This window comes from Ambystoma mexicanum, chromosome 11 (assembly GCF_040938575.1).
Source record: "Ambystoma mexicanum isolate Mex_15411 chromosome 11, UKY_AmexF1_1, whole genome shotgun sequence".
NCBI classification, from domain to species: Eukaryota; Metazoa; Chordata; class Amphibia; order Caudata; family Ambystomatidae; genus Ambystoma; species Ambystoma mexicanum.
This window is the reverse complement of record NC_090934.1, coordinates 712,008,931-712,021,041: the sequence shown is the minus strand read 5'-3', so window position 1 is coordinate 712,021,041 and position 12,111 is coordinate 712,008,931.

The window sequence follows — 12,111 nt, the reverse complement described above, 5'->3', positions numbered from 1 at the left end:
ATTTTTCATATTGCTTCTGTGCATGATTTACTTATCATGGCACTTATCTTGTGAGTCAATTCTTTTAGCGGCCACTCGTCTGTCCATGCTCGTACTGGCACGTGGGTAGATGTCTTGCATGGACTTTTGTACATTGCTAGCACTGTAGGAAAATGTCCCCGGGAGCTGGCCTTTTCCTTATAATTCCGCTTTCCCATTTCCCTCTCTTCCTTCCTTTACTCCACAGCCACATTCACCCTAAAATTCTCCTGGGAACGCCCATCCTACGGTGCCTGCAGGGGTGGGGCCCTTTGTGGGGATTAGTCCACCTTCTCTTTGGGGTGTAACCGTTGTACTGTTATCAATCCACTGGGTGCAATGCAAAGCCTGATTCATAGTACGATATATATTTTCCACTGGTCTTGGGGGTGCTCCAGCAAAAGATATAGAGGCTGCACTGCTCCCCTCATCTGCTGCGTGATAAAGCACGCCATTTATTAATTGAAGTAATCAAAATTCACTGAGAGGGGTTTTGTGGGATTGTTAATGTTGTTGAAGTTGGTGGTGGGTGAGGCCTTTGAGGGGGAGTCTATCGACCTTTCAATCACGACCCCCACACCTGCTGAGACCGCCATATTTACTCCCTGAGTATTCCAATCCCCCATGAGAGCTGGGGACTCACTGCTAGACGTGGCTTCATTATCTGCAACCGGCTCCCCGATTAACTTATTTCAGAGATTGTACATTTGGTTTCACTGAATATCTTAAAAATACTGTTCAATACTTTTCTGAGTGGAAACACAGTCAAGAAAAAGCAATGTATTACTCACGACTTCCCTGGCCACCGCCAAACTGCCAAACGGTGCTACACTTGCACAGGACACTTTACAGGCATGTGCACCAAGGCCTGGGGCCACAGTTTATATATGTCCAGCTGGAAAGGCGTATGTCCTCCAATCAAACGCCAGGAAGCTGATGTGAAAACAACTTCTCTGTGCTTGGGCTGCCACACTGTGCCACACTTGCACAGGAAATTTCACAGGCACCCTGTATTGTCTCTCACTCTCTTAACTCTCGCAACTTGTAGTGTCACTTTGTTCTTGCACTGACACTCTCTCAGCACTCCCTCACTCTCTCTCCTTGCACACTGTCACTCCCTCTCCTTGTAGTCTTTCTTTCTTTTGCTCCTTGCATCCTGAATATCTCGCTCCTTGCACTGTCTGACTCTCTCTGCTTCCACTTTCTCACTGTCTCCTTACATTGCCACATTTTCCCAAACTCTACATGCGCTGCCACTCTCTCCCTCTCTTTCTATGCACCGCCACGCTCTCCCTCTCTTTCCATGTGCTATCACTCTCTTGCTGTCTCCCTCGCTTTCTCCATGCGCTTTCACTCTCTTTCTCCCTGAGCTTTCACTCTCTCTTTCTCCTTGTGTTTTCACTCTCTCCCACTTCATGTTGTCACTCTCCATCTGTTCACATCCTTCCTCCTCACACCCCTACTCTCCCCCTCACCCTGATATCCCCTCTTGCACCCTCATTCCATCTTCTCCAACTCTCACATTTGATTGCAGCCCTTACTTTTTCTCTCATCCTTCCTCTTACAGCAACGCTTTACCACCCACTCACCCTTTTTCGTCTCAGGAGGATAGCTCAGCGGCAACGTGCTCGCCTTGGAAGCAAGACAACACAGAGCAACACAGGTTTGATCCCTGGGTCCGCGCTTAGAAACCTCTGGGTATTGAGCGTGTTATAAATAACCTATCATATCATATCTACTCTCCCTCACGGCAATGCCACCCTCAATGGCATCCTCCCATGATCTACTCCCCTTCTCATTCCCTTTCATTCATGCATCACTTCTCGCATTCTCTCTTGAAACGTTGCACTATCCTCCTTGCACACCGGTGCCTATAAACGTTGCATGCAAAGGTCATTTGAAACTGCTAAAACTCTTAGCTTTGCCAATGCTTGTTTCAAAAGTTATAATTGATGCTGGCTGTAGGGTTTACGCTTGAACCGTATTTTACCACCATGCCTCCTGTGTTTTTTTTGTTTTGTTTTTTTGTGAAGGACAGTAAAAAGAATGGAAGCAAATTAGTAAAAGCTGGTAATTAAACACTTAAAACTGAAATAAATAATCATTATTTTAACATTTATATAGCGCTACAAACCCTCAGGCATCTGATCACTGCTTATTATTTACCCACGGTGTGACCTCGGAAGGTTTATATGCTGAGTTCGGCGTTACCAGGATTATGAACCTGCCTCTGCAGGCTCTGCAGAGATATCAAAGCAAGCATTCTACTCGCTGTGTTATCAGACCAGCTAGAAACATACCTTTCTGAAAGGGCGTGTCAAATATGTCTGAATCGTCTCTATGTCTATATTTAAACATTTTCTTGTGGAATTTCGATGATTAATTATATACAGTGATATTTCACCAATTATTATTAACATGCAAACATATGGTGGTTCCATGGGAAAACAAACACATGCCTTTTATTTTTCTTTCAAAAAGTTGTCAACCTTTGTTGTCTGCAAAAAAAAGTTTGGTTTGTTTAGATGCACTTTTCTTTTAATGTCTTCTGAGGCTCATGCATTTTCTGGTCCTGCTTCCCTACGCTAGGTGCAGCGATTGGCAGTAAACATTTTAATTGGGCCTAAGGTGTTTTGAAATTGACAGGCATTTGGAAACGCTTGATTAGCAGGCATGCTTTCATATTTGCTTTATCTTTCAAGCTGACACGAGCTCATAAAAAGGAAGTATATGTTTCAATAAATATCTCTTTTATCAATAGTGCATGGAGCAAAAATAAAACTTTTGTGGATTTTCATAAAAGTGTTTTATTGAGAGCTATAAATTGCTCATTACAGAATACACGGCTCTATTCTTTGTTTTATTATACCCACAATGCTGTTTTATTATCTGCACATTAAAGACGTGTTTGAAGCATGAGTGTTTTGCTTTGTATATTGGAGCATTTCCAAAACCAAGTATTTTTGCGATATTCGAACTAGCTTCTGCCGACTGTGAAACATACCGAGACTACAAGATCCCAGTTTGGCAAGAACCTCTAGTCCCTAAATTCCAAGAGATCCAACTCCACCTTATTTTTATATTGCGCTTTTCACGCAATATTTTAGAGTGCTGTAAACTCCTGCTTTCAATAGTCTTCAATATAAGGATTCTCAATTAATTGACCTTGAAAGGATGGAAGGGTGAGATAGTCCTGTCAGGAATCTAACCTATAATCTTCTGACAGGCTACAGTTCTTTGAAACGAGTGCTTAACTCAGTGAGATTTACAGGGTAATTCATAGAATTCAGCGCACAAGTGGCGCACGCTGCTGGCGCACAGTGTGCGCATGCGACTTTCTGCACCAGCCGCGTGTGCTAAAATCCATTTCCGCGTACAGCGTATTCATGGATTTTAGTATCCAAAACCAGCCGTGGCGCAGAGTGGCGCAGCGACCCTGCAGCAGCGCCAGTTACGCCCCGAAACCCCTCCCTGTGCGCCATGCACAGCACACAAATCCTGTACATGGCGCACAGGCCCCCGAACCATGAAAACGCCAGTAAAACTCCCCACGCACCCCTCCGAATACATGTACACCCCGGCGCGGGGAGTTTCACACGCGATTGGCCCTGTGCGAGTGGGGTATGTGTATTACTTGGGTGCGCAGGAACTTTCACACGCAATTAGCCCTGTGCGAGTGGGGTACGTGTGTTACTGGGGTGCACAGGACCTTTCACACGCGATTGGCCCTGTGCAAGCGGGGTACGTGTGTTACTGGGGTGCACGGGAACTTTCACACGCGATTGGCCCTGTGCAAGCGGGGTACGTGCGTTACTGGGGTGCGCGGGAACTTTCACACGTGATTGGCCCTGTGCGAGTGGGGTACATGTGTTACTGGGGTGCGCGGGAACTTTCACATGCGATTGGCCCTGTGTGAGCGGGGTACGTGTGTTACTTGGGTGTGCGGGACCTTTCACATGCGATTGGCCCTGTGCGAGCGGGGTACGTGTGTTACTGGGGTGCGCGGGAACTTTCACACGTGATTGGCCCTGTGCAAGCGGGGTACGTGCGTTACTGGGGTGCGCGGGAACTTTCACACGTGATTGGCCCTGTGCGAGTGGGGTACATGTGTTACTGGGGTGCGCGGGAACTTTCACATGCGATTGGCCCTGTGTGAGCGGGGTACGTGTGTTACTTGGGTGTGCGGGACCTTTCACATGCGATTGGCCCTGTGCGAGCGGGGTACGTGTGTTACTGGGGTGCGCGGGAACTTTCACACGTGATTGGCCCTGTGCGAGCGGGTACGTGTTTTACTGGGGTGCGCGGGAACTTTCACACGCGATTGGCCCTGTGCAAGCGGGGTACGTGTGTTACTGGGGTGCGCGGTAACTTTCACATGCGATTGGCCCTGTGCGAGTGGGGTACGTGTGTTACTGGGGTGCGCAGGAACTTTCACAAGCGAATTTGCTGTCAGAGCGGGTTATGTGTATCCAGTGTGGTGCGCGGGGAGTCCAACATGTGAATTGGCAGTGTGGGTCCTCCCAGGTGTCCCCTCTACCCCCTCCACGGCCCCTGCAGGCAGCCCACACCACAGGGGACTACCCTGCACCCCTGGGCATGTCCCACAGGCAGTCCGTCCACCATGGCCAAGCCCCCCAGCCAGGCCACGTGTCACGTTGCACTAGTGATCACCAACTCCTGTCCCCCTGCACCCCCACCCCCCATCAGTGAGGGGCACCTGCAAGCAGGCCCCCACACATGTCCCCCTGCACCCCCACCACCCATCAGTAAGGGGCGCCTGCCAGCAGGCAGGTCAGACCAGACGTCCAGCGCGGCTCCCGTGAGGGGACCAGGGAGCTAACAACGGGCGCGTTATTAACAGGCCCGTTGTTAGCCCCCTCCCCATTCCCATTGAGCCCTATGGGGGTTCGAATGGGAATGGGGAAGGAACGGGTCCTGATTCCCTGAAGGAGGAAATACCGGGCCCTCCAAAGTCAGAATGGCACGGTATTTCCCCATTCAGGGAACCCGGACCCGATTTTGGAGGCGGGCATGGCTACCTCCAAAGTCGTAATGAGGCCCAGTGAGTCCGCAGACCGGACCCAGGTATGACTATTTTGTTTTACCTACTTTTTGCCCATTCTTTTAAAATCTAATGGGCGTATTTACATCAAATTTGCAAAAGCACGCTTTGGGACCAACCCGCAGCTCCTAGCACGAATTTGCTGAAAAACAAGTGGCCTAGATATGAGATGCCATCAGTGATTTCATCAATGACATTTCTAATGTTATCTTTGATGTCCTGGGTGTTAGTCTTAGCAGTGCATAGTAGTGGCACAAGTTATCATTGCTTACCATAACTGGCGAATTTCTGGGGTTTTCGGTTTTACTTGTAACTGTAACATCCCTTTAACAAAGATTTTTCACTGAATGTCATAGCTTTTTACCAGTGCACTAATAATTTGCTACAAGTTCCTTGTATTATACTCCCCAATGTAGCAGCTCGAAGGTCTGCGGACAGTATGAAACTCTGCGGATAGAAGGTACCATTCACAAAGCCCAGAAGCACAGGGAAGAACACCCTTCAACCAACAAACACACATACATAAAACCACATTACTTATATTTACAGCACCCAAATATACCTTTTTGTACAAATCATCATTTGAAAATGTACACATTATTTTTTCATTTAGCGCACAATATATTGGAATGCACCAAGCACAAACCAAAACTGTGCACCTCATGTTACCCCCTTCAAGACAACTCTTCATACAGACTTACATATATCAGGTGCTCATTGCAAAACAACCTCTTACCAAATAATAAGTACACTGTATTTATTTCTCTATTATTATCATTCATTATGTAAACATGTCTTATATTAGTGAAAATCACAGTTTTTTTTTTATTTTCACAGAAATGTTAAACACACTTGAGTGGTTGGAAGAAAACTTCCCAAAAGAAGAAATGAGTGATGATGACATCGCTAATGGTATACAATACATCCTTCAACATAAACAAATAATGTAATTTATACAGAGCTCATTCAAATAATAATATCTTGTTTTCTTAAAGAACATACATTAGATGAAGAAAGAACACCCCAATTTAGTTATGGAGAATTCCGAGAATCAAAAAGACAATCCCTATCCCCAACTACACATAATGAACTCATGATCTTGTCTGGAAAGTTGGATAAACTTAATAATGAATTTAAGGAACTTTGAAATGATGTTAACAATCATATTATTAGAACGTTGATTATTGTTGTCTTTCTTGTACCTGTCCACCTTCCTCCCAACAATCACCCCATCAAATTCCCAAAGTATAAACGAAAAACTCATTGATGAAAAGAAGCTTTTTTTTCTATTTTTGGCTTTGATATTTGTTTTGATTATTTGGTTTGATTCCCTCCCTCCCCTAATGATCACTGTATAGAAATTCCAAATTCTCCTATTTATGTTTCCCATTCCCATACCCAATCCCTTTCATAAATAAATGTATTTTGGATACTATAAATCTGTTGTACATTGTTCTGTTCTATATTTTTTTTTTTAAATCACCCTTTAGTAGTCCGGCACAATACAACTGTCCATGGTGTCCGTTCACATTATGGGGTCTCCGTGGACATCGCGCCTTGTCTGGACATGTCTGTCTCACAAGACACACTTGTAATTTTTCCATGGACAGCATGCCCATTTGCGGACATCCAGGCGCATGCGCCTGGCGGTCTCCTGCCCGAGGGTGTCCGAGCACAGCCGTCAGCAGCACAGATGTCCTTGGAAGGCATCATGTGACCGTACCCATGTGGCATGATGGGTTAAAACTGTGTTTTCGGCCAATCTAGGGTGTTTCAAATTGAAAGCGTGCCCTTCCAGAGGTTCCACATCCAATCTTTGCTGATCTGGAAACTTTGTACAGCTTTCCAAGGCCTATTTCCGACTCGGCAGTCTGTGACAGTTGTGCGGTCCGTGGACAGTTCCTCTGAACTGACTCACCCATTACTTTCAGTCATTCTCAATCTGGCTATCCAGGAGAGAGCACCAGGAGAGGACCTGCTTAGAAGAATTTGAAGAACCTTGCACTTACCTGCAACATGGCATCTATTATGGCCATTACTCCTCGCCAGTCACCCCAACCACCACTACCACCATCACCATCTGTAGGGCCTAGAAAGAGGAACAGGTGTGGAGATGCAGATGAGGATGAAGAGCAAGATGAGGTAGAGGAAGTGCCTGCCTCCAGGGCCAGAAGTGAGTTAAGGGTGTGGCGGTTTTGCATCACCGTTGGGGGTATACCAAAGGCTTGGCCAACCAAGGAGAGATGCACTGAGTGCAGGGACGCACTCAGTCATGGAAAATCTAGGCTTTACTCCTATGGTATCACCTCCATGCATCACCACAACAGATCCAACCGCTCGGGTGCTCTGAAAAAGTCTATTCCTTTCTCAGGGAGAAGCTGGTTGACTGCCTCTACCCATCTTCCTCAAAAGCTCCTGCCACCACACAAAATACTCCTGTGGGCAGAAGATCCTGGAAGCTGCCTCACAGGCCAATCAGAATGCGGTTAACCTTTACCTTTTGAGGGTCACAGTACTATGTTTATACTGTGAAGCACCGATCTGCAGGGGGGAGCAATTTCGAAGTGCTTTCGTGACCACGGTCAAGGAGCACGAGAAACACTGCCACCTACCTTAAATGTAAGGCCCGCCCAACATATTCCTTTGTCCACCTGCCACTCCATCTCTGTGGTTGCTACCCCTTCCCTCCCTTCCCCCCACCTTCTCTTGCCTCTCCTGTAAAAAAAAGCAAAAAAATATACAAAATCACTAAATATAAAAAAGTTCCTTTAGGAGCCACTTTCAACAGTTAAAAAATAGAACAGGACCCTTTGCAGCCTCCATAGTCCACGGACATTCGGTAGTCCACTGGCACCAGGAAAACTTCAGGCGTTGGAAAATGTTGGCTCTTAATAGAACCTTTTTTTCTCTTTTTGGCTTTGATATTTTTTTATGTGGTTTAATGTACTAACGTTTCCTTTTTGTTTACTCCAATTACTAAAGAATATGTTAATCCTTATTTGATGTGTTCACAGAAACTGCTTCAATGCGTTTTGAAAGTTTTCAAGAATAATTTGATTGCCCACACCAGTCAAATGCATTGCATCTGTTTGAGAAATCTTCACAATATCAACTTGAATAATTTCATTAGGAAAAGATTGCACACTTGCACATTCCACGTACCCACACTGAAACCACAACATTCTACCTCTTTTTTTATTGCACTTTTGGTTCATTACAAACCTTTTAGCAAATTACATCATAAATAACAGTTTATTTTATATGACAATTAAAAACCTTCTGCTAGAAAACATCCTTTGAGTCAATTAAACTTCATCCTAAAATGTCCTCAAGTCCATTAAACATCATTTCCTAAAACCATGTTTAAAAATGTCACAGTAGCTAAGACCAAAGAAACTTTTTAACCACTCGGGAAAACCTTCCACCATTCCCCCGGCAATAAAGTGATTACTCGATCAAAAAAGATCTTAAAGTATGTTTTTCTTTCATCATTCAAGCCTGTACAAAATATCGATAGACGATATAAAGTTTCTGCCATACCCTCCCTCTTACATTAACGACATTGGGTGTCCCTCGGTCTCACTCGGCACCTCAAGGATAGTACCTCTGTGCAGGGAGCAGGTTCAGGTGTATTCCCATTAACTGTTTTCTATAAAAACTGTTAGGAAACTTAGAAAGGTACCTTGGAACAGAGCCAAATGTCCTCACTTCAAGGTTATTATCCAATCCAGTTTCTATAATCTTGTTTTTATTAGGTTTGGGTTTGCCTTCGGGGGCACCTATCATTTTCAGCAGCTCACCACAGTATAATGACCATACCTTTAAATTCTTGTCCCTACCTTTCCCTATTTCTATTTTTAGTATCTCAAAAATCACTGGAGTGACTTCTAGAATAAATTTCCTGTAGAGTGATAACCTCTTCCACTGTACTAGAGCCCTTAGTGTATCAACCCCAATTCTTGTCATACGATTTGGATGGGTGTTGACATCGGGACCTGCAATATCTTCTTCGAGAAGAAACCTTCTTGTCTAGACCACAAGGTTTCTGGAATGAAAAGCAGAGATTCTGCTCCATCCTTCAAAGACGGGGTCACTTTCATTTTATGAAAGTCCCACCCAGGCAATAAGGAGAAGCAGCAGTACTTCCTGTCAATAATTCTGGTCTGATTAGCTAACATTAGAGGCTTGTTTCTTAGAATACTATTGTTAAGGGCTTCCACCCTGCTCTTATTCATCAATACTCCATAGAACGATTTCACTTGTTCTATCCGGGCAGACGCAGAGTGCCAGACAAAGCAGGTATTGTTTTTCAGTCATTCAAGGATTAGGAATTTTGTTTTTTCAATGTTTATAAACAAGTTGTTCTCCCTTACATAGTCTTCCAAATTTCTTGGTTGCTGCTGCAGCCAGACAGCAGTTTAGTCCAGCAGGACTAGGACGTCCACATATAGCAACTAGCTAATTGGGATGCCTTCCATCCTTGGAGGAAAGCTCTTTGCTTGGCCTATTATATAGCCTAAATCAGAAAGAAACATGTTGAAAAGTGCCGGTCCCAGTGGGCATCCCTCCTTAAGCCCCTGGAAGGTATGTATCTCTTGTCACAAAAGCCCACCTGCGTTTAGTCGTACCCTAAAAGTCTATCTGTATGGAGAGCTTACAATGGCTCCAATAGGGAAGCAGGGCAGTTCAATTTTTTTTAGCTTCTTCCAAAGCTGGGATCTATCCACTTAACCAAATGCCTGGACTAAGTCCACAAATGCCAGGTACATCTTGGTGTTTTCTTGCAGGCCTCTACCCTTCAGCATATTTAGGATCATTATGTTTACATTTGTTCATAATCCTTGTACAAAACTGGTCTGGAAGGTATCATAATGACCTTTTTGTTTACACCATTCATTCAGACTAGTCAGAAGGAGAGAACCAAATATCTTACCGGTCACAACCAGACAGGCAATAGGGCGATAGTTCTACTTTTCACAATTTGGCTGAACAATCCATTTAAAAAATGAGCCCATGTCTCGGGTTCCTGTTTCAGCATGGCGTTAGTCAAGCCATCTGGACCTGGGGCACGAGAGCCTCTGGCCTTTCTTATCTTTGACAAGATATCTTCCACACTATGTGCAACTGGCCATGTCTTTAGCTCATCTCGTGTAATCACACTACCCTGGGGGCTGCTATCTGAATAGAAATGTGTAAAATGATGTACCCAGATATCCTCTGGGACACTGTTTATCTGTGTCACAATCTGCAATGATTCAGTAAATGCTCCCAGATTTCACCTGTTTTTTTCTTACCAATTGCTTTCAACATGGTTTTGGCATTTAACTGCATCGTTCTAACCTTGTACCAGCATACCCAGGCCTTTTGCTTTTTTTGTTATCTTGTTAAGTGCTAGGGCCCTATCCAATGAATTAAAGTTTTTTTCCCATCTAAGAGCTGTTCTCATCTCTCTTTTTTCCCACAAATACGCTATGATAATGATAATGATGCTTCTGCATACATGCGCCCTTACCACATTGCCTTGTTTCAAAGCAACACAATAGTGGTGTGTAGTCAACCACCTTTTCCCTGTCTCCCAGGTTCTCTGAGACTATCCATTTAAGGTATTGGGACATCAGTGATTCTACATTTTATTTTGACATTATAAGGTGGTTTCCACTACTTGATACTGCTTCATTCAGCCTCACTATGACCCCAGACTTTCCCTCCCTGACTGCCACCGCATTCTTAACAAATCATGATAGCTGGCAGCAGTTGGCACTATCACAAAATTCAACATAATGTTTAACAAAGCCCTGGAAATAAAAAATGTAGTCAATTGTAGCAGATATCCCATCATGGGACCAAGTTGGAACGCCATGTATGTCACCCCAAAATGACCATTTAATATATGTAGGTCCCTTGATTCCATTAGTGACATCCAGGCCAACCCATTGAACCACTACTCATTGGATATGAGAATTGGAAACATCGGCCCTTACCAAGTTCAAACCACTGCCATTTTTAATCGCCATCAATAAAGCTGAAACTGGTCTCCTCTTAGGACCCGTTTTAATATCCTAAAACCATCCAATTATTGTTTTTCGGTCCTCCACATCTCTTATAGACACAACAGATCCTAGTTGCCCAGTCTGACATCACCACTGGTCATCAGGTGTTTTGAATTTGAGTGTTCCATGAAGCCAGAGTAAGGTCTCCCAGGTTGTTTGCTGACTTCAGCTAATTTGATGGCCCGCCTCAAAGGGCACCTGGCAGCCATTCCCAAGAGTTCCTGTCCAAATCATTTGAGAGTCTGTTGTGCTGTATTATGACCTTTCTATCAGCTCTGTCTTCTCTTTGGCAGGACACTGCCATAAGGACATTTAAGTGGCCTGGTTTTAACTTTTTGTTGCCTTTATCATCGATCAGGGTTAAGGGGCGGTCAAGACACTGATTATCCAAAGCCCCCTCAAGGGCGGCCTCCTGGTTCCCCGCCTGACTATCATCCTTCACTAAATTCTGGGGATGTAACAAGAGTTGTTTGTAGCAAACACCATTCCCCACTGCGGGCTGGCTTCTTTTACTGTTGTCAAGTCAAAACCTAGCAATTGGAAGCTGCCCCCTGCATCAAGTAATGCATTCCTTAAAATTGGCAAATAGAAATTGAGCTAGACATGGTCTGTGTGGATCTCGTCCACAAATTCAATCAGTTGTAAACACAATCCAACACAATGAAAAGCTTCTACCAAATTTCTTCTGTTTAGGATTAATGTATCCTCCCTATCCACCAAACTTTCTAGCCACAGTCATCTTGCACAATCTCTAGGTTTAAGACTTACAGGTCCCTTATAACAGGATCTATCCCTGTCACTATTTTTTTTTCCGGATCATCTCCTGAGGTTCGGACCTCATCCATCATCCATCAAAGCCCACTTGTTGCCCTCCTGACGGCTCTGTGCTAGCAGCTGATCAAAAACAGTAAAATCTTTAGAGTGATAGCGCCTTCAGCACCTCCAGTGACAGCAGCACTATACTGGAGAAATAATGTCAAC